This window comes from Anguilla rostrata, chromosome 5 (genome assembly GCF_018555375.3).
Source record: "Anguilla rostrata isolate EN2019 chromosome 5, ASM1855537v3, whole genome shotgun sequence".
Lineage (NCBI taxonomy): Eukaryota > Metazoa > Chordata > Actinopteri > Anguilliformes > Anguillidae > Anguilla > Anguilla rostrata.
This window is the reverse complement of record NC_057937.1, coordinates 47,741,931-47,766,517: the sequence shown is the minus strand read 5'-3', so window position 1 is coordinate 47,766,517 and position 24,587 is coordinate 47,741,931. Positions and strand designations below refer to the sequence as shown.

General features: G+C 38.2%; 1 long non-coding RNA gene across 2 annotated transcripts; it reads left to right on the top strand.

Annotated features, from left to right (window-relative positions):
- Positions 1-10,568: 10,568 nt before the first annotated feature.
- LOC135255496 (uncharacterized) lies at positions 10,569-23,055 on the top strand. Of its 2 annotated transcripts, XR_010330176.1 has the most exons (3): positions 10,592-10,962; positions 11,186-16,662; positions 18,123-23,055. It is a non-coding gene; the product is annotated as an uncharacterized LOC135255496 (long non-coding RNA). The 2 variants fall into 2 exon arrangements; XR_010330175.1 differs by having other exon boundaries at positions 10,569-16,662.
- Positions 23,056-24,587: the final 1,532 nt, after the last annotated feature.

Below are 24,587 nucleotides of genomic sequence, written 5' to 3'. Positions count from 1 at the left end.
GCATGAAAACAAAGCTCTGCTTGAACATGAGTACCAGGAATGATCAGATATTTCTGGGCTAGCTGCACAATGTGAGGGACCCTCCCACAGCTTGAGGTTTCCCACCACTAGAGAAGATTTTGGTGAAATGAAAGTGGCATTTCCTTTCCACACATCATCTATCACTGCAAAATATTAATCAACTTTGGACATTTAAATCTGATTGGCTATGCCCCAGAAAAAAAATCATTCAAAACAGGTACAGTGCCATGAAAAAGTATTTTTTCCCCTCCCTGTATTTTCCTCTATTACTGCATTTGTCACATTGAATGGTTTCAGATCTTTAGACAAAATGTAATATTAGACAAAGGGAGACTGAGTAAACATAAAACATTTTTTAATTATGATTTTGTTTATTTAATGAAAAAAGTTATCAAACACCTATGTCTCCCATGTGAAAAGTAATTGCTCCCTTAGTTACTCAATTAACCAATTAACCTAATTGAATTGATAATTAGATTCAGTTGGTTGAACACAGCCAGGCTTGATTGCAGCCAGCCTTGTTGAATCTAAAGCTCAGTCATATTGAACCTTTTCATCAGACATCAGAGTGATGTAGTCATCACAAAGCACACTGCCACGGGCAAAGAAAATTCCAGAGAAGATCTTCAAAAAATGGAGCACACTTGGAACAGTGGTGAATCATCCCAAGGGTAGCCGACTCAGTCTGCCAAAATTTCTCCAAGGGTTCAACAATAACTCATGCAGGAAGTCACAAAAGATCCCAGAAGAACATCAAAAGAACTACAGGCCTCTCTAACCCTCAGCTAAGGTCAATGTTCATGACTCCACAATAAGAAAGAAACTGGGAAAAAATGTGATTCATGGAAGTGTAGCAAGGTGGAAACCACTGCTACCAAAAAGAAACATCATGCTCCTCTCACATTTGCAAAAAAACATCTGTTTTAATGTTCTTTGGACAGAATGAGGTTGAACATTTTGGATGCCAAATACAGCATTTCACAGTAGGAACATCATACCAGCAGTCAACATGGTGGTGGTAGTGTGTTGGAGTGGGTATGCTTTTCTGTGTCTGGACTTGGATGACTTGAAGGAACCACAAATTTCAGCCCTGTACCAGAAAATTCTTAAGGTGAATGTCCGTTCATCTGTCCATGAGCTGAAGCTGAAGCATAATTGTATTATGCGGCAAGACAATGAAACAAAACACAAAGTTTTTTGTTTCATTGTGAACTTTCAAAGTAAAGTTCACATCCAAAGGGCTGAAAAGTAACAAAATATAATTTTGGAGTGGCCTAGTCAACGTCCTGATTGTACCCAACAGAGATGCTGTGGCAGGACCTGAAAGGTGGTGCAATAAGTTATTAAGTTCAAAGGGGAAATTCATTATTCACATGGGTGGTATGGGTGTTCGATAGTATGTTTTCATTAAAGGCATACTATGGAGGATTTTTCATTAGAAAATATTATAACATAACAATGCTAAGGCATATCTATGATGCACTGGCAATCTCAGTCTTTACACACTTTAGCCAGATTTGTGCACCTTTTACATGTATTTGACATTCTAAAATGTGTTTGGCACATCTCTGGGTATGCCACTCTTTTTCTGTTTGGGGAGGGGTGCACGTGGCTACAGAGCCTGTGGTTTGGGATCAGATTCCAACAAAGTGTTTGTTGCTAGTCAGCTGCTGCACTGGCAGATGTGAAAAACCTAGATACAGCGAAGCAAAAAGACAAGCAGACAGGACTCGTTAAAAACTGGAGTCAACCAGTCAAATTACTTTTCTTTGGTGGCGTCAGCTGAAGTTCTCCAACTTCGTCAAGAGTTAGCCTTTCCTCTGTTGGACCTGTAAATAACAGTACTTTTAGCTAGTTAACTTACGCAACTAGATGCCCGAGATTGGGTAACTTTTGTATCAAATTTTCTTTGTCTATCAAGATGTCTTCCCCCACTATGGGAACTGCTGTTCATGGGCATAGATTTGGGGGCGGGGGGAGGGGTCGCAGGGGATTCGTGATGTCCCCCTCAATATTTAGAACAGATTCATTTGTCACCCCCCAATAAAAACTGAATTTTGTGTTTTCCTTTACGTAAATAAATACATTTCCACCATAAATTGATGCAGAAAAGGCACAAATTGGTGCATAATAATTCACCAGAATGCAGGAAATGAAGTGTTTGATGCTCAAAATTATGTGTAGCCAACTTCACTAACATAGCAAACAAAGTTGCAAACAGTTTTAAAAAGACTACAGATAACTTTATGAAAAAGTCATTCACTTTACAAATATATTAGCTAGCTAAGAGAGACCTATGGCCTACTAATTTTACTTATTCCAAGTGCAATTCTGTGTTTATATCCCAATTCTTTTTCAGTCCATGATCCAGATTTGGGAAGGTTCCAAGTTTTACTCAGTGCAGTAATCCCGCTAACTCAGTAATCCTGCTTCTTGAAACAGGGCCTAGAATAGTTAAATACAAATGACAAGAAACATGAAATAGCTGCATTGGCACTACTGAGTAGCTACCTGTTCCCATGTGCTATGGGGTCACTCGGTGTAAAGATGGTTATAACACTGCCTAATTACTGTTACAATCAATATGGAGTCATTCATGTTGCTAAAATGCAATTTTCTCTGACCACCTTCACCTCTTCGTTTGACATTTTTCTTGTAACATTCGAGGGTGTGTCCTCATCGAAGATGTGTGAGTGGTGTTGAGGACAAAAGGAGGCGTTAGTGAGGTTACAAACACAGAGTCTACAGGGCCGCAAAATCCTACATAGTATACCTCTAAATAAATTAAATAATTTTTAAAATGTGTTTTCTGTTTACTCAGATTCCCATTGTCTGATATTACATTTTGTCAAAAGATCTACAGTCATTTAGTGTGACAAATATGTAATAAAAGCAGAAATCAAGAAGGCGGAAAATGCTTTTCACTTTTTAGACTGTAAGCCTAAGATTTTGAAACACAAAACACATTGGGGCTATTGCTCATTTCTGGGGCTCATTGCTATTGTCATTACTGTAGCATAGTTGTGGTTTAGAGTTTAGGACGATTTCAAACCTGCGTTATCTAGAATTGGTCACATGGTCTCTCAAATCCAATTGCTGTGTCCTGTAGTTTAATACTCACCTACGGTTTATCTTAAATTCACATTGCTGTGTCTTGTTGAAATCACTTAACTGCCAGTAGAGGTCACTTTAACTGAGGTTTAAGTTAATCCTGCTGCATGGTAGTTTTCATGGAGATGTCTACTGCTCAGATCATTTTAATGTTTCAAAACGTTAGTATCATTCACTATGTATAGCATTACATATCATATGTGCCTGAATCATTCTTAAAGGATAAGCACAGTGTAATTTTATGTTGTCAACATATTCTATGAATGCACCAAAACCCACAATGCTTACAGTATGTCTGATGCTCAATACTGTCTGGCATTCTCCTACCCGATTTAGGACTCAACCAGCAAGCCATTCATTCAAATTTTGTGCTAAAATGATTAAATACAGCTCATAAATATGTTTTTTATTTTCAGAAAACGCAACCTATATCACAAAAAGCATGGCCAGCATAGTTTTTTTTTTTTACCAGACTTACTTCAAAATGGAGCAAATTGTTCATTTCAATGGGGACTGTTTTCAGGATGTAACGGTGTGAAATGAAAATACTTTCCACATATCGAAAAGGCAATCACTGTCATTTCATAAAGTTGTTTCAGTAAAAAGTACAAAGGCCAGGTTCATCATAATGATAAATTACACTGACTGAAGCAACTGTTTGTCTCTTTGACTTGCTTTAATGCTTGTTTTTGGACAAGAGGGGAGTTCTATGACTAGAGGGATATTAGCTATATCCAGCATTGGCTAGATGGACAATATTTGTTGGGAGGATACATTTTATCCTTTAGGTTCTATTTAACCTATTTATTGTAGGTGCAAATCTCACAATTCTTTGATCATTCAATAATTTCTATTAAAAGTATATAGGTTTGGTCAATGCTATCAGAAATAGGTCTCATATTTCAGAGAATCATAAGTGCAAATTAGCAGCCTTAAACGATGAGATGTGTGTAGGTAGGCCTCTTGGTCCACGTGTCGCTTATCAGTTCAATTTTCTGACTTCCCTTAGCAAGTAATGAAATAGCCTATATAGGAAGAAACTGACAAACTGAGACCAAATTAGTTTTTCACCATTTGCTAAGGGACATGAGAAAATTTTAGTTTAGTTATTACATGGACCATTGTTATGTGATGTTTCTTGAAATTGATCCCTATTGGGTGGATTTTTTTATTTTTTATTTTTTTGACAGAGCAATAATGTTAAACATAGTATGCAACTATGTACTAAACCCTTGAAAGCACCAGGTTAACTGAAGCCAATCCCAAACAAAGAAACAACCCCATTATATTTTCAGCATGCACTTATCATAGAAAAGTTACATGTCCAAATGTTAAAGTTACCATCTAAAAAAAAACCATTGGAAGAATATTTGAATTTCATTGTTTTTTAAATACTTAAAAAAAATTTTTTTTTTACATTTTTCTATTTTCTCTTTTTTGAGAGGCTTATAATTTCTTGTGTTGACTTGTGTTTTATTGTATCTAATATGTATCTAATCACTAATATGAATGATAATTATTAACTTCAATTTATCATTCATGGCTTATACCCAGTTTGCATTATATCATATATTGCAGTATACAGCTTTCTGTGTGCAATATATTTTCTGTAATGTGACCTGTACTGGGTATTAACAGATACATTTTATTTTATTACATTTAATTTCAGTCAATTTAAAAAAAATGTAATGCTATATTTACACCACATGTTGTATCTTAAAGCTTTTGACATTTTTTGACAGAATTGTGAAACATTTTTACTCTTGAATTATGACAATTCTATGTTAGGAACAGTCTAATATTTCATATAATTGTTAAAAACATGATAATTTACTTACATTAGAAATAAAATTGACCATGCCATAGTATACTCTGTAGATTTGATACAATAAAATATTTTGTGGCAATATAGGTGTGAATTAAACTTTTTAGCATTTCAAGATATTCCCTTCTGAATGAAAGAGAGAAAGTCAAAGATTGGACTCCATCTTGTGAATGTGTCCCTGCCCAGGAAGAAACTAATATACACAAAGCCTGTGACCAAGTGAAAGAGCATCTGCCAGGTCTTATCAAATGCAGTTGGCTTAGGTGCAGGGTACACAGTTAAAGGGGAAGAAACAAGGATATCCACGTGTAATGCTAAACATACCTACATACAATGTTGACCCTGAAAGATAGCACATGACTTGTAGTGCTAGGTTACAGTCAGCTGGTTTGTTACTGCTGCCTAGAAACAATCTAGTTCCAACCTGATGCTTTGCTTCAGTCAGTAAAAACCAATCTCATTAATGTTTGAGAATAATGGCATTGATGGTCTTCTCTTGAAATAAGTTTAAAACATGACCTGTCCAATTCACACTGATTGAACTGCATACAGTAATATACAAATATAGGAGTATCACTAACAGAAAAATCTGACTTTCAGTAAAGTCATTCTCAGAATGATGACGACGACATAGAACCCAAAATCACATTTTGATTTTGATTTTCTGCTTATTTAAGGAAGCATTGTCTTCACTTTTGAGTGTGCTTGTTGTTACTGTGGCTTTGTCCCCAAATATAAAAGTAATTGTCAGTACAATCATATTGGTTACAGCCTGAATCTGTTGCTGGAGGTATTGACCACAATAATCCACAGCAAATCTCTTCTAGTAATGCTACTGCAAACAATTTATCCCAAACTACCCACTGCACCTCTGTGTACCTTGGTTTACAGGGCCACATCCCTATTTACTTTTAATAGGGAACTCTGCCACTCATTGTGTAATATGTCTTAAAGTACAGGATGGTTTTTAATGCTGGTTACTATGGAAACCACACAGAGCCAAACATAGGATGAAGGGAAAGGGAAGAGGAGAAACACAACAGAGATGGAGGCAGCCATGCTACTTTGTGGTTCTTGTGTCGTCTTGAATGGATGTGCGTGTGCGTGCATATGTACAGGCTTGCATGTGTGATGTTTTTGTTTTGACTCATAAATGTGAGTGATTCAAATTGTTTGTGGGGGGGGGAGAGAAATCAGGAGAAAGGTTATAAACATTGTTGTTCTGTATGACCATGTGCAGTGATTGAAAATGTGTATTTGGTTTGTGCGTACACACAAACCAAGTACACATTTTCACTCACTGTACAATGTTTAACCTTCCTTCTGATTTCCCATCCCCCACAAACAAGTACAATCATCCACATTTATGACTCAATCAGCTACAACATAAATATACACTGTATGTATATATATATATATATATATATATATATAATTGTGACTGTTGCATTCAAGATATAAACCGGAGTATTTCTTCCTGTTTTTTTTAATGACAGCCTGTGTCATTGGCATGCTGTAACAGTGTCGTGTGTAGGGGGGTGGGGGGTGTCTCATATTTCTGCGAAGGTGTTATGTGGGAGTGCGGGCAGATGGGTGACTGTACTGGTGCGCGTGTTTCTCATTTTATTTGTGTGTGTGTGTGTGTGTGTGTGTGTGCTTGCCTGTACCTGTCGGTTTGTTTGTCAATTCCGATTGAATGGCTGTTGCTATGGATGCACAAGTGAGTGTGTTCATATTCGTGTGCAAACTGGACTCTTCCCAAATAACAGTCCCTCTCCCATTATACCCTTTTATTCATCAGACCACATCATCCATTTTTTGTGTGGTAGATCTGCCCATTTGAGTATTATTTTGGATTGCACTTACAGTTGTTCTTGGTTGCATAGCTTTCAATGAGCCATGAAAGTGGGATAAGGGAAAGAACAGGACAATGACGAGAGTTTCAAAGGGTACCAGGGCTCCAGGTTGGAGCCCAGGTCAGCACAGATGGAAAAGTAATTTGGAAGAAAATTATTGAGCCATTTTCAAGCTAATGCATGCTATTGAGAGCAGGCACAGAGAGGTCAAGTACTGTAGGCAGGCTTGGACTGAATGACCCTCTCACTCCTTAATGTGCATACACTGAACCTTCTCAGCAAATATAGAGGGCTACAATTTCACCTCCCCTCTAAATGCAACTAAGAGGGAAAGGATGTGTATTTTCTCATCATTACGTCTCCAAGTGCATGAAATATAACCACCATGAGAACTTGGCAACCTTCAACACTGGATTCCTCTTTTGATCCCAACAACCAATACATTCTCCTCTTAATGATGTTTTCCTGGTACCCCATGTTGTGGCCATCACACCTCATTTTTAACCATCCTTCTTTTTGCGCACCGTGTCTAGGGTGAGACTTAATAGAAACCTTGCATTGCTGTGCCCAGGAAAGCCTTTGCCGTGTTTGAGGTTTTAAGCAGTGAAAGGTCATTAGCTTATGAGTGCAGCTACCTGGAAAAGCGCTACCTTCTGCCAGGTGATTAGGACTCTGTCTGGCCCAGGCATATATGAACAGATGCTCCATCTCACTGAGCACAATGAATTACTTATAGCCTGCTTTAGCAAACAAGGAATCGCTCAGTGTGGGTTTGTGTAACATTGATACGGACATCTGCTAATGTAACCTTTGAACTCTGTTGCTCTTTTTCTGTCAGGTAACAAAACCCTTATCACTCCTGCCAGAGGCCTGTGCAGCTGATTAAAACCAGCTGCGAATGAAAAGCTCCTTCTGAATAAAGAACATCAACCACCCATCTAGTATTTGAAAGTTTTTTTTATTTATTTAGACCTCAAACCTTTGAAGGGACTTATAGTTAACTCCATACAAATGCTTGGAAAATCAAGTTAAAGTATTCTAGATCTTAAAGAAAAAAACAGCATCCAATTAATATTAACCATAGCTGTAGATCTACAGCAACACAGAATGACCTTTCATTTCACCATCTTCTCATTTGGAAAAGCACCCTATTCCAGTCTGTTTCTCTGACAAAGCAGCTGCTTCATTTGGCCAGCTGGGTTCCTCTTTCACGTAATCACAGCATGACATAATTATGTTGCATTTTACATTACATACTGAATAACAATAAGATGGCGCTCCATTCATCTATTTGGTCTGCTGCACTTAGGAATGGTAATATACGCTCTTATGTTGTCTTTGAAATTAAAAAATAAAATCAGAAGGTGCTGCTTACTTATAAACGTACAAAAAATTAGTCAGGATATACCGGACATACAGTGTAAAGCCTGTTGTTCAGAGAAAAAATATGAGATGTTTCTCGGTGACCCTGCGTCAGATGGCCACTTATGTGGATGTCTCTTGACCAGACCCTCTTTCTCCATCCACCTATGCCCCAAATTCATCTGCACACACCCTGAGTGATCAAGATGGCCCCCCCTGGAGAAGTGTAAGTACAGAACTTCCTCAGAGGGAGTCCTTGAAGACACCATTGTTCAGAACCTTATTACATGGCCAAACCCAACACATCATATTCAATGGGAGAACAGGGAGACATTATTGAATTTCACAGTATGCAACATCAGACACATAAAGACACAACACTCTTTGAAAAGAGTCTGGAGGTGCAATCTCTGCAGGAAACGTAGCTGCATGCGAGGACACACGCATCCACACAAACAAGTGTGCACGCGCACGCATATGCTCAAATGCATACACTGACACACATACACACACACACACACACACACGTGTGCACACACACACACACACACACACTAACAAAAGCCCAGAATGACTGATTCCATAATGAGCCAAACAAAACAAATCATCTTTTGGTGTCTCGGGGGAGAACAGTGATTCTGAGGAGACAATGGGGTTAAAACAACACAATTGTGCCTGAAAAAATACATGTCTTAAGCTTTTTTAGAAAATAATAGAAGTACCAAATAATAGAAAGCACCATCAAAGGTGTGTTTTTTTTCACTGCTATCAAAGGAGGTATAATTTGTGTTACATTCAATTTTAATAAAATATCCCAATTTCTTTGTTTATTATAGACAGTGATTTGCCGTAAAGGGAGGAGTTGGCATTTAAAAAAGGCAGAGGTGTTCAGCTTGGATAAAACCTCACAAAATTTGGTTGGTGGAATCACCTCTGTATTATACTATATGCACAACTTAACATGCTTACTGATAACATAACATAACATTTTATGACACTTAATTTATGGACATTGTTAGTAAAACTAGATTAACTTTTAGTCAAACATAATGGTTCTAATTAACTAACTGGTAAATGGTAGTAGTTAAATATTTGTGCAGAAATGTGCATTAAACTTACATTCATAAATCTACACCTGCATAGTCTATATACTATCAATATAGTCTGTACACTATATGTCTGTTGACATAATCTGACCATCCACAGTGGTTTAAATGTTACACTGAAGTAGCAGTACAATACAATGGCAACATAAAATTAAAATGCAAAAAATATGAAGCAGAATTGCAACATGTTATTGCATATACAGTTTATTTGCACCCATTCGCATAAAAGATTTTTAAGTAAAATGATATCATGGTACATGCCCTTCTGCTGTAAAGGTGTATAGTGTTAGTTACATTTCCTTAAAATGTTATAACAGACTACAATGATACACTCCCCACCTACAAGCACTTGCTTTCTAATGTTAATTAATATTGGCCCAAAACACAGAGGTTCACTGAAGCCAAAATTATTTTTTTTATAAATTACCCTGTGAAGCAGAATGAAGTACTACCTTGGCAATGCAAATCTGCCTTTAGAGTGTGCTGTTACCAATTAAAAAGGAAAACCATCTTTGCAAGTGCTTAAAATTACTTATCATGTTTCAAGAAGCACAATCAATGTTCAGTGGACAAAAATGGAGATTGAAAAGTATTCTGGCCATGCGCCCAAGGAAGAGTGTGGGAGAAATGCTAACTCAGAGCCTCACAGATGCCTCATATCTCACAAGGAGAAAAAAGAGAAATAGGCTTCGGGGTACAGTTCCATATTGGACTAGCTAGCCTTTACTTTAAAAAAGTGCTTGGGCTTGTTTTGCATCTGTCAGAAGACCTTACATTTTTTTAAATATTACAACCCTGCCAAATAACCCCCCAGAAAATGTATTACTGTTCACAGACATTTTAGTGGCTACTCAATTTCAAACTTTTCTGTCTGTAATTTTTAAGCTCAAATTCATTTTTGATTATTAAAATAATGTAAACCTGTTCTAAAGACTAAAATATGCATATAAATGTTGTTCTTTATTTACAAAGTAAATATATATGCTAAGGTAATTTGGTGAAGTATTTTGTAAAACATTTATATGATAGTGTATAAATGGCCGGCTTTCAAAGGACAATGACCAATGTTTATCAGCTACAACGGTACATGGTTTAACCCTTTCATAGCCTAATTTTGTGGTATCGTAATAGCGAGCATTTGGGCTCTTCTCTGTTCTCTGCGCACATTTATTTTAAATGTATGTTCTGTTGCCATAATTTCCCCGGGGACTTTTGTTATGAAAATGGGGTTTCGTCTCTTTCCCCTTGTGGTGACGTCATTGATGCTCATGAAATTGACATGCCACCTGTGGGACGAACCGGGCTTTAAAGAGGCAGTGATCAGTTAAAACTAGAGCTGTGGCTTTTGTCTCAGTCCATACCACAAAGATAGACTGTCAACCCCAGCACAGATTGCCGCTCAGCCGACAGCCAAGCAGTCGACAAGGATAACAGAAGCATCATGATATTCGGAAAACATCGGTGTTGTATTTTTTTCTTCGTTATAGAGAGAGAGGCAGGAAGAGGCAGGAAGAGACCGAGAGAGCGAGAGAGAGAGAGAGAGAGAGAAGGGTAAAGAGGGCGAGCATTCATGTGATTCAGCTGGCGTGTCATCTGAACACCGTGGTCTTTTTGGAGACCTCACAAAACGAACCGACACCAGGACATCTGATGGACATCCAAGACGCCAACAACAAAACGTGTGAGTATATTCACAATCAAATGCTTGACTTGTACATTTTAAATATCAGACACTAAAAGGCAGGATACAAATTCATCATGCACGATATTATATAAAGCAGGACGTAGTGTCTGCAGTCAAGAGTTAATGCATTATGTTCTAAAAGTGTATTTATAATTGAATTATTGACGTATATTGTAATTGTATTAATGCAAGATGTGTACTCTTATTAAAATACATGCAGATTTACAAGGAACGTGTCGAGGGTCGGGAGAGTTCAAGATATAAAGGATGCTGGACTGAGCAACAGGTAGAACAGGGGCAGTGTTATCATCTTTGGAAAAGTGGTGGATTTTATTTTTCACTGTTGAGCTTTATTTACTCTGCCTTGTGATTATTTATTTTGTTGCTGTTGTTTTTGTCGTTTGTTTGTTTTCAGTTCTTTGCGCAGATTGTACTGGTCTTTTTTTTTTGTTAAGATAGCCTACTTACACATGCACTCAAACACACACACATACGCACGCACGCACGCACGCACACACACGTGTGCATATATGTGAACGCGTGCGTGCGTGCGTGTGTGAATACATACATAGGCTACATACCTACATAGATCCATACATACATACAGTGCAACTCATGGGTGGGCTATTCTTATTTTCCATGGACCCGAAATTATTTTAGTGATTTAAATTATTTGCCTTTGTTTTTGTTAACTGTAGGCTAGTTTGTCCCTTTGCTTTCAGGCGTTCCAACATAATTTTGTTCTTGTCAAGATGTGATATGCAATGATAGGCTATTATTGATGATAGGAAATACACTTCACAAGGAATGGTCGTGTGCGCGTTTTCGTGTTTACCGGATGACTGTAATCACACTTGAAAAACACTGTATTACAGTTATCATCCACAGTAGCCAGCAATGTCCGTATCAGCGCGACTATATCTTCGTATTTTTGCATAAGAAAATATCGTGCATTACCCCTTCTATAAGGCATCTGGCTTTTTTCCACACAATGGAAGTATTAACCGTGAGGTCATTTAATAAGGCAGTACTTGAGAATTTTTCACGCCACAACGTGAGTTGTTGTCACGCGTATATGTGCGAACAGGCCTACTTGTTTGTCTAAATCTGTTGGACAAAGCTAAGGAGATTATTATATAGTCATGTTTTGAAGTAGGCCTGTATTATGCTGTGGATCATCACGTAATTTGAGGTACGCTTTCGGGGTCAGCTCGCTTTTGCATAGTTTGAATTTTATTAAAGCATTATCTTATTATGTTGCATTTTAAAGGAAGTCCGGACTCTAGCCACTGGAGTATGTGTTTGGTACTAATATCAATTTTATTTTCCATGTTTACCCCCACCACAATTTTGTGGTAACATATTGTCAACACTACGAAAGAGTAGGGAAACACGATTTTGCCAATAAAGTGCTCCTTTTTCAGCGCCCCCTGCATTTAAGCTATATCTCAATCACTTTCTCATTCCAACTCAAGAAATGTAAAAACAGGATGTGTTTGAAGGATATGTGACACCATTGTTTTTCGTCAAAATTACGAAAGTGGTTAAGGTGTTGGCCAAGCACATATATTATAATGTCATCTTTGTCACTTTTAAAATAACCGGTACCGCAACCGTTTCAGTACCCACAAGTGTGAACAGCTCCAAATCCCAGAGAAACGAAAATCCAGTTTCCGCGGTAATTATTTTAAGCCCCACGATGGTAATCTGCTGTTGGCCTATAGTTGTCTGGAGAATTTCATTAGATTACATTAGATTAATGATTTATTTGGAACCAGATACAATAATGATCGTGCCCCCACCTACGCTGCCTTAAAACCCGAAGGATCCACACAACTGAGATCTACCCACCACGAATATCCTCGAAGCAATATTTTTATCACACTGGTTTTGTGTTTACTGTTCACTTATCCCATTCCTTATGTGATCAGGTACGGGGAAAACATGCACCTCAATATCTTGCATCTGTGGCAACGTCAAGTGACAGTGTCAGTTTTCCTACAGCAGTCGACTTTGTGCGCGGCATGTGGTAGCGTAACTGCGGCGGTAAGACGTTCATTTGCATTTCAGGGTCTGGGATGTATGTTTAAATAAAAATGACGTATCTAGCTCAGAGATGATACCCAGATAGTGATATTTTTACACATTCTTGGTTGTGTTTACCTTCAAGTTTAGATAATATCTGAAATAAACAAAGACACAAAAATTATACCGGTGCCTTTACTACGAAAATAGTAAAAGTTAAGTAATAGTTTATATAGTTTTTGTGATTATTGTTTGTTTTCACGGTCCTCAGTAACATTCGCTGTCTCAAGGTGAAATGCTGGTAAATTCAAATTCGTTGCAGAAAGCGGTGATATTCTATGATGAACTGCATTTTTGCTTTTTAATATTTGAATACAGACAATGTACAGATTATGGACATTTGGATTGTCATTTGTAATGCTTTAGCTGTCATCAGTATTAATTGTTTTGAGTATCTGGTCCTTTTGCTTTATATAAATGTCCATTATAATGAATCACTTGGTTTTTGTATGTCACTGCTGGAAACAGCCCTGTGTTCATGCTGCTGAAGTCTTTAAAAAATATGTCTTAGTCGAGGAAAATGTCAGAGAACTCTAGCTTCATCCAAGTAATGTCAGATGTGTACCATTAGTTGTATGGGAATTATCACTTTACTGTATGTAGGAATAGCTCTACTTTGTAACAATTCTTTTAACACATAGGATAAGGTTTGCTTAGTTTACTTCAGCTTAAGCTTCCCTTAGAACAAACACCTATGTGCAATTGCATTCCTTTCTGCTATGTTAATATATTCTTCATATTAATTTTCGCATATCCATTTATCTGAATCTATCCACTCTCATGGAAAATGGAGAAAGTATGACATGATTTAAGAAAAAAAGGGGGCGGGGGAGTTCCCCTTTGCGCTTTTCAATTCAGTGAGAGTGCTTTCACAGCTCAGACCAACAGCTAATCATATAAAGCTGTTTCCAAATTTAAAAAAGCATGCATTTGATACAAACGTTGTGATTAACTTTAAATGTCCATTATTCTAAAGAGAATCTACAATTATGCTTTTTGTATTTAATATTCCATTGGGCTGAAAAGTGGCATCGTAAACTTGTTACAGAAACAAATGGTAATTACTATCATTGTTACTGATAAAGGGATGCCTTGCATTTCTGTTTCAATGATTGTGTAGGTAAAGGTTATAGGTTGTCTCTGAAGCAGTTTGGCTGCATAACAACATTCTGAAACTATTCCAAAAATGTATATTTACAATCATTTAGAACAGGTGTTCAAGCAGGGAGATATATTTGTATATATGCAATTATTGTAATTAGATACAGTTTGGTTACAGCCTCATTATAGCCAGATACTATTTTGCACTGGATCGCAGTTATATACCTGAAATAAGGAGTGTGGACTATTCAAAGCTTTTTGAAAGAAAAATAGCTGACTGAATTTACATGGCAAAGATCAAGAGCAAAATCTTGTATCAGTGCAGATCTAGAGTTCGTTCAAAATTGCCTTATTGTAACAATGGCATGATTTATTGTTCCAACAAACCTATTGATCATAAAAAAATTAAGCTGTGTCCATTGTTCAGTTGTTTCTGGATATCACAAGGGCTGAAGTGCTACGAAAAAAAAACACCAAGAGAATATCTGAATGTGTGGGAGGCTCAGCTGAAAAGCTCCAGAGCAGCATGGTGTGAGTTTGTGTCTCACGCCTAACCTTGGCAAAGGCAATCTGCTTTTGAAGGAGTAGCTCTTTTTGAAGACGGTGGTAGCACCGCAGGGCATTTTGAGTAACATCAAAACGTGACAGAGTATGTGTATTAAAAAAAAAGAGCCATTTAGGGGTGCATTTGAAGTGCAATCACAATCAGTGGCTGGGTGTGCTGAGGCCAGGCGGACCCTGGAAATCAGCGGGGCACTGTGCCGCAGTGTTTGATCTAGTCTTTCACACGGGCCCAGGGGTGAACGCAGCGCATCGGAGAACAGAGGCGGCCAGGGCCAGGAGCCCCTGTGGAGTATTAGGGGAGCGCGGGTCGTCACGTCTGTCCGGGGAGAAGCAATGCTTCAGTGCATCTGTTGACACTGCTCTCCAAAGAAACGAGTGGACGCTGACAGACGGACGGATTGGGATCGGCCCGACTTGAATTCGGCGGTCTGTGATGAAACGTACATCTTAAGAGGATGAGCCGGCCGGCCTCTGATGAAATATGAACCCAGGCTGACCGTTTTTTCCATATCTCATCCAGATACCGTATGTTTTGTTGTTCAGAATTGTGCACCTGCTTGTGCGAAAGCAGGTGCTTTCCTTGAAGTGAGATTTCACTTGAGACCATGACTTCACCTGTGGAGGCTGACATTATCTCACCTATCCTGCATATAGAGAATAATCATTGAGCGAGATTTGATGTGAATGGCAAATACAGAGCAGCATCATATATCTCATACATAATCTACAGTCATACATCATTTGGATGTTGAAGCGCATGCAGGGATGGTTACATTTATTGGTTTGATTATAAAAACATTATTATATTGACTGGCCTGAATTATGAATTAACTATACTTTCTTATTATGTAGCCACAGCATGTGTACTTATTGTGATGAATTGGAATATCTACAGAAAATGGTCATTAAGGTCAGTAGTAATCCAACCAGAAATTGAATCATGAACCTTGTCAATCTAATGTGGATGGGCCACCAATGGCAACCTGCTCAAAAACACTGTCTTCGAGAATTACTGGTGACTTCCACAATATTTCAGTCTTCATGCCAGAATGTCTGTCGGGGTGTGTATTGGTCCTGTGGTCATTATTGCTTTTCATTTTTCAGGATTACAGCAATGGAACTGTGGGTGTGAGGATTATCTGTGTGCTTTTGATTACCACACCCTCACCCTCCAAATATTACGCATTTATAATTCAACTTCCGATAGACATTTTCAGTCTACAATGCATTACACAATTTATTCAATCCTTACTTATTTAGCCAACAATCATTTAATTAGTGATTCAAACATAGTTATGGGTGAACAATGGCTTTGAAGAAGCATTTGGAAGAGAGCTGTTTATACCTCTGTACTGCATAACTGATGTATTTTGAGTAAATAGCCTCTTTTGTCACTTTAGCAGAATGACATATTATGCAGCAGCAGCAAAGGTGTTGCTTGGCAGGATCTGTTTTCATATGCCGGTTTTGTGAGCAGCGACTGTGACGACATTGTTAAACAGAATAAAAGTGAGCTAGAATTGAGCTGGGGAGTTCATTGTTTTGTCCACAGACTGAAAGATCTGAATGAGTCATGTATACATTGTAGCATTTGTTAACTGATCTCTTAATTTATATTCTTTCATAAGCAGCTCTTACTGCTAAGGAAATGTTTAAACCAGGAGTGTTTGAGCCTAACAAATTCAACTATTGGCAGGATCTATGACGGGAAATACAGCTTATGTTATCCCAGGAAAAAATGGCACTCCCAAGGAGCAAGAGCAGTTTCTCAGACTTGAATATTTAAATGGATTTCTTAAAACAGCCATAGGTCCTATACTTTTTTGTGCATTTCAGCTGGCGTTCGTCTCTCCACGTTCAAGATTTTGGAAGGAATATCAAAGGAGCAGTTGCAAAGAACCATGAATATGTTGCCTGCGATGAAACATTCTTTACCCATGGTACACTGTAAGTATATTCATCACCATCTGTGCGTGAATATTTTTCATCTGTTTTCCTTTTTCTCTCTCAGATGGGATTGTGTCAGAACTAAGTAACTCCAGTTAAAATAATTGCACCGTATGTGAATTACTCAAAAATAACAACCAGCCATTTGATTGCCACCTTATATGGGTTTATAATACCAGCCAATTTCTGCTTTGGTTGCCTTGGTTATGACAACCCTACAACAAGTGGCTCAAACAATCAAACAGGTGCAGTGTCCAGGTGTTTTCTGTTGGTTGCTATGGTTGCTGTTTGAATCAGCACACAGTTACACAAAAATGGAGGTAAAACTGATAAGAAGCCCAAAAAGCATTAAGTTAGTTTGTGTAGAAAGAGTAAAGCAAATGTAAACTGATGGAGTTGGGGGGGGGGGGGTGCAGGGGGGGGTGGGGGGGGGCAGAGGGGGAGGGAGTGGAGTGGAGTGGAGAGAGCGAGGGATGAGGAGCCAGACGGACGATCGCAGACTCAGGCTCAGCTCTGAGCTCAGTGAGGGGCCTGAGTCACCAGGCCATCCAGGCGCACAGCCATCTCCTCTCTGCTTCCCTGCTGCTCTCCACCCGCCTCTCACCCACACCGCTACAGGAAATACCCGGGCTGGGAGGTCACTTCACTCTCCAAGTCCATCGCTCTGCAGTCGGACAGCATTCAGAACGGGAGCCATCTCAGCCTAATGGGATGCATGCTGACTGTTTGCTGGTGGTAGAGCCGGAAGCAGATGAGTGTTTAAATACTGCCTGCATCCACCATGCTCCATATGGGCCTAATTAAGGATGGTTTCGGAGGAGTACAGTCATACAGAAGGCATGGCATGCATCCTTGGATGACCATTTTCTTCTTTTTTTTTAACATTTTTGATTTTCCCATCCACCTCGGCGCCTGATCAACCAAATTTTGTTTAGTGAGTTTTTCCTCAAATTTCTAAAGGTGTATCAGTATTGTGGATGAAAAAACACATCTGGGCATGTTAGGATGCACTACAGCTGTTTAGCCTTCCAATGAACCAAATGTGTTTTGATTTGTTGAGCAACTAATACAAAGAAAATGTTTACAAGTCTAAAATTTGAGGCACTACAGGGTATTGAGGCTACCTGTCCGAGATGATTAGATTAAACATAAAGGTAATGTAGTTTTCAGAACCAAGAATGTAGCAAACCTGTAGCACACTTTATGGAGGCATTTGTAGTTGTATAGACATCCATTGTAGAGCAAAATAAATTATGATGTACAGCTAACTGATTATCTTTGAAAAGGTGTGTAGTAGGGTTGAAGGTAAATTTCAAGGAAGGTGGGAAAAGCTGGACATGCGTAGCCCACTGTTAATGCTAATCATGTATGTTACATCCCTTACTTACAGTAGGGCAAATAGTTGCGATGCAGGGGCGTATTTATTGTACATCAGAGAGGATTTTTTGTCACTTTGACAGGTGTGAAGAGAAAGCGAAGGGGTGCAGGACAAATTTCCACCCCCACATCCCTCCAATTTCAGCAAAGGAAAAAATGAAAGGCAATTCCCCACAGGACTCCTGGGAGGGAACATGCTTGGGTAATTAAGCGTCGCGGCGCACAGCCCCAGTCAAGGCAATTACCACAAATCATACACTCTCACCAGCTCTAATTATTGAAAATCTGTCTACTTTGTTGACAGACAAGACTCGTTTTCCCTATAGCACACTTACAACAATAACAATTATGTCACGTACTATTACATATATTACCTATTTAGCCAAAATGGATGGCTGTACTAAAGCCATTTTAGAAGGACCACAGGAAAGACATTTTACTCATCCTAATATGTACTCTGTAAGATATTCGCACTAGAAATGACAAAACTACTGTAACATTGCACACTTGTGTCGTATCATCTTTATTTCTGCTTGTCTGATGATACCAATGATTTTACCATTTTTCAAAACTAATTGAAGTCAATTATGGGTCATGAATAATTTGGGACACTCCTCTAAGAGTGGAAGGGGCGATGTGGGCTTTGACAGGTTATCCAGAGGACAGAACAGCTCAGCATTTCATTCATTCGGCCCGGTTCTCTGCTGACAGCCCCTCATCCCCTGCCAGTCTTTAAATGTGAAATCAATGGGAGCAGATCTAATCAGCAATATCTTCTCTTGTTCCCAGAGACTGAGGAGGGGGTCAGTCACTTTGGTTTCTGTAAGTCACGCTCCTAATCAGCTCTGCTCAGTGCCGGGGTGCCCAGGGAGAGCCAAAAGTAATGAATTAAGGGGATGAATGAACAGCCATTTAAGGTACATCCACCATGTTCCCCAAGGTCAGGCTTATTCAATGGGAACCCAATCGAGTTAGACAGTAAAGGCAGTGTGCTACCTTAAGGGCATGGTTATTATCAGTGAACACTATTGAATTAAAAAACACCTGCATCCTTGTTTGATTCCCATTGCGTGGACAGGAATATGAGTTTAACACCTGATTATTTTGCCATGGGGCATCTATTTTGTTTATTTATTTTTAATCACCTTTAATTACCTTTGGGCTACAAGCCCAGCTCCAGGAGCCTAGCTCTTTAATCACTGCAACATACACGTGCCAAAAATGTGTAAGTTGGATATGTAAATACAGTGTCGAGATTGTGCACAATTAACTTATGATGCTGAGAATTCCTCAGTCTTAAAAAGATGTTATATTTTCAAATGCACACATATGTTAAGGTACATGCTTTGACCCACTACAAATTTATTGGGTTCTTGCTTGTTTATTAATCAGTGACAGCAAGGTGATTTGCTATGGGACATGATCAGCAATACGTAGCTCAGAAACTGCACCACATCCAATTCTGAAGGTTCATCTGGGGTTGTGAAACATTGCACCTCTCTTCTGACAATAGCTTTTCAATAAAGAACACAGAACAATAGCTTTTCAAGACAGAACACTTGTCAGAATTAATCAAAAGACAGCGAGAGCTCTCTTTTAATTCAATGTTTTTTTACATTCAATTAATCCTCATACGCAAAATGTTAGATTCCAGCCAAAGTGTACCAGCCAAAATAACACAGAGAATGTTTATTTGCTGATGTAATTGATAACACCTCATTGCATCTTTCTCATTCAAGGAAACTGTAGCATTAATCATGCTTGCATTGTTTTTTTTTTTTTGTTTTTTTGCAAACTGCATAGATCATCAGAAATATTTCTCTTAATATAAATTATCAGATCATCAGATATATTGTCTGTGAAAGACTGCTCTTCTTACCGTAGTCTATCTAGAATATATATAGAATAATATTGCTGCGTTAATTGAGTGCCAGGCTTAATTGAAATGGCACAAGAGCAGATCTGAACACTGCTTTTCTTTGACACAGAACTCCTCTCTGCATACTGTGCTTCATGGCCATTAGTGTAGAATGAAAAACATTCATTCAAACAGGAGGGCATAATTTAACTCTGCTTTAATAATGCATCATGATTCAATGCTGGATCCATTATTTCTACCAAGAGTCCAACTGGAGGTAGAAAGAGCTGGTTTGATACAAGGCTCTTTCCCTACAATCTTGCGTAAATGCATAAATGAATGCAGGGACAAGCTCCATTATTTTGAAAGAGTCTCTGGTATTCAAAGGGACAGAGTAGCCCATTATAGCTAATATATTTTTTAATAGGAAAAACATATTTGATCCAAACTAATTTCCCCTTCACAGCCTGGCTTCTAAAGTAATCCATTACCTCTATGAGTCAGTAGCAGGAGGAGCAAGTTGCTAATGACCCTTACCTTCAGAGCAAAGAATTGTCCTGTCACTCTCTATACAATACTGACTCCAGAACAATGGCAGCCAATTGTTCCATCGTCTTTGTATGCGCTAACCCAAGCAGGGCCTTATACAAAATAAATGGGCAATGTAACTTGAACTTGGGGCAGCCACACCACCTTGAAGCAACCGTCAATTTAGTCATTAATGTTAAGGAGAGTTGGAGTGAAGGGATCATTCCAGGAAAGAAACATAAAATCCATATATAGATATAGATGCAATTTTCATACCATATTCTACAGATATTGGTAGAGTTTTTTGTCTTTGGTAATGGAAAAAATTATTTCCAAATGGTAATGATTTTTTGATGCTGCAAATGGAAGATCTCCATTGTAGTGTGGGTTTGTGGGTTTAAGTTATTATATTTCAGAGTGCGCACAAGCATTACAATTCATCCTGACATTTAAAACATATATATTTCCAATTTCTGTATAGCAATTAGGTGCACTCTACATGAAGAAGCTGCCACCATTTCTGAATAACAAGTCACAGTACCCGATGTTCACGCTCCATACTGTCTGATGGAGGAGCAGATAGACAGAGCTCAGCAGCCTGCTGAGCTCCTGCCACATAATCATTTGTTCCCACACACCACTCCTTTTTCACCTTTTATGAAACATGAAATTAAATCTCCTTATGGAGACCAGTCAGCACACCAAGCAGTGTTCCATCTCCTGATAATCTCTTGCACAGCAAACATGCTGGACGTTGTCAGCTAAGGGGTGTCTAGTCTTTCAGTAGATAATTATGTTGGTAAAATTAAATTTGGCCCGACACATATGTCCCAAGCACCCAAGGAAGTTTAGTTTCAATTTTGATGTGACCCATGAGATAAGTTCATGTATAATATTGTTTCTTGTATAAGATTGTTACATGCTGTAAAGTAGTTTGAGCATTTTCATTCTGATTATTTTCCACAGTCAGCACTGTGTAATTCAGATTATTTGTTATCTATGTGCATACTGATAAGCATCCCCCCTACTTTACTGTATAAAATGTTCACTGCTCGCTGCATGGTCTGGGCATAAGCAGAGTATTGGACAAATTTTACAAGAACGGTACTATTTTCATTGGTCCATTTTATTAAACTGAAAGCCAAGCTATTACACCAACTGTATCTTCACATTTTATAGGACTGAGAGTGGCTGGGGAAATGGGGACACAGATGACAGCCTGTGAAAATGAAAGGATGGATTTTGGAGAGATAGCCGTGGTCCTAGATCACACAGTGAAAAGGGCACATGGACGTCTCATATTATGACCATATTAATTCCTTGAAAACAGGACTTTATTGGCAGATTGAGCTTTTAATTTTGAAGAGCAGAGACTGCATTCATGTCTGACTTTTGACTGCTTGCCAAAGCCTGCATATTCATTCCTAAGTTTTTGAAATTCAAAATGCTGCTTGTGCGTTTACAACTCACATAAAATCAATAGTTCAATGATGGAATAAATATAATGGGAAACACACAAAAAAACTGACTTTCGGATGCATTTTCAATGTTTATTATATGTGTACAGTAAGCCAAAATAGCCTATTATCTGTTAGGTTAAAGGTCTAAACATAAATTGAGTATTTATTAAATAGAATTAATAAATGTATATTTGCACATCTTTATATGACAAGATATAAACACCTTCTTCCTTCGTGTCACACGTGCCACTGTTCTGTTTATAACCAATATCAGTTCTGTATCAAAAGCGCTAACAAATAATTTAGACAACCAGATTTACATTGCCTCTTCTCCTTCAACATACATCACTGGATCTAAGACTATTAAAAAGATAAAATTTATGATTGTTGAAGGTATTTTATAAATTCATAAATGTAGTTTGCAAGTAGCAGTAAATCCTTGTGGTTAACTGAGTTTTTGTTTATATGCTCTATTACTCTTTTTTTGAGGTTATAAGCGTGTTGCTCATTCTTAACACAGGGTGAGTAGGAAAGGAAAGGCATGAATACTCCCAATATCTTTTTAATGCGCACAGAGTAAGCCTTTCAATCAAGGCTGATGGTGAAAGAAAAAGCACCCAGTAACAGTAAGACAAAACAGGCAGCACATTATAAATTGACAAAATAATACATTTTGTGTTGAATAGTCTGTGCAGTACAATGCTATGTGCTATGGCAATATTTGTAAAGAATGTGCTAACTGCATTTAACATAGCTTTGAGTTACTTGCTCTAAATTTGTATGTGTATTTATGAATTCATTATTATTACATTTTTTTATTTATGGTGCTGGACACCGTGGAAGACTAGTGATTTTGTTGTTGTAACAGTTCCGTGACAACAAGTCATAGTCTACCTCAATGACCAGAGCCCTCTCACCAAACTGTGGAAAAGTCCAGGAAGACATCCTGCTTCCCTCAAAAGAAGACATTTACCTCTTTCAGGTTGCCCATATTGCTTTTTGCTACATCTGTTCACATCAAAAAGCAAACTGGATTGCATCTGAAGGACCACAAGCAGCAGAAGATCGATGACAACAGAAAAAAAAGATTTTATGGCTTTTGTGGGCACTTGGTTAGTGTCCTTATTGTTCACTGCATTAAATAAATTAAAAGATATGTTTTGCTCTTTGTATTGACGTCTCAGTGCTTTATGTGAATGGACCTTATTTGGAGTGTATTGACCGTGTAGACAATATTCAGTGCATTACTTATTGTTCACAGCTTGGAAATTCACATACAGTCAGTGTGGCATCCAAACAGTACAGTAAATTAGACTCCCAATGTTTCTCAGTACTAATTTAAAAAATGGAATATTGTCATACAGGTTGAACCATGCCAAAACCCATCTTGAAACATATAATATATTGGCACATAAGGGCAACAGTTGGACCCTGATGATAACTGTACATCCTTATCCTATTGTGGGTTTATATTGCAATTCTACAATTCTTTACTAGTTACTCTTGCTAAGAGAAAGGTCTCAATTAATGATAGGCTGAATGTCAAGTCCCCAATTTCTATATGATTTCTGGTAAGGCTAACTTTTTACAAAATAAAATGTCCTGTGCAAATATGTATTGCTTAACCTTATCTAAGACGATATCAAGGCAAGGTTATTCGGTTCATTAGAATTCCTCTGGAAACGAAGAGTTAATTGGTGAAATGGTTCATTTGTATTTGCTTTCTTACAGCTGAAAGATGCTGGTTAGATGCACGGATTGTAGACTAATAGAAGCATTTTGTAATAGCTCTTCTGTGGCTATGAATATGCATTACAGACAGTGAACAATGAGAGTGGGTGTTACCTTCAACTCTCAGAGAACGGTGTAGGATGTTTCCATGGATACCACCATGGCAACCCTTTCTGAATGATCAACCTCAGCCTAGTGCAAGTCAGTGTGGAATAGACTCTTTGCTTTTACATGGCCTTGAGGGTCATTGTTGACAAGACCAAATAGCAGGTTTTTTTTATGTGAAAACTGAATTCCTGTAAGAATTTAAGAATACTTAAGATTCGCTGAATTGCTGAAGAATAAATTCACTGCTACGTTTACATTCCAGAAGCACGGGTAAGGAAGCATGCACATAAGTATGCTTTGGCCAAGGTGGTCACTCGCCAGCCAGTTTTACAATGTGCCACCCAAAAAAATAAAACTGGTACCGATGTGAGCCAGCATATATTGAATTCCCACCTAATTTGGATTGCTCAACCTGCAACCATGTGGAGTAACATTTTTGTTTTTATTGTGCAAGTAAGCCTTTTCACATGTAATCAAAAATATTTTACTGAAAGCAAAAATATACGTTAAAAGTTTTGATATTGCATATTAATTAACTGATAGCAAAACAATTTGCATTGCAAACAAAAAGGAGTAATTCTATTTTTGTTTGCATGTTGAACATAATCCCGGAGGTGTAGGCAATGCACCTCCATTGGTCAGTCTACTTTGTACTGACAGTTTGTCTACACCCTCTGGCCGTTCCTGTGTATGACTGGAGAAGTCAACGGCCAATTGGCCACAGGTCAGAAGTTGTTCTTTAGCAAAAACTAAAATAAAGTTCAGTGTAAATCATAGATATAAACCAGGAGTCTCTGACTTTTGAAAAAGGATCACATTCTGATACTGTACTGATGAAAATACAAATTCTGATACACTGTTAT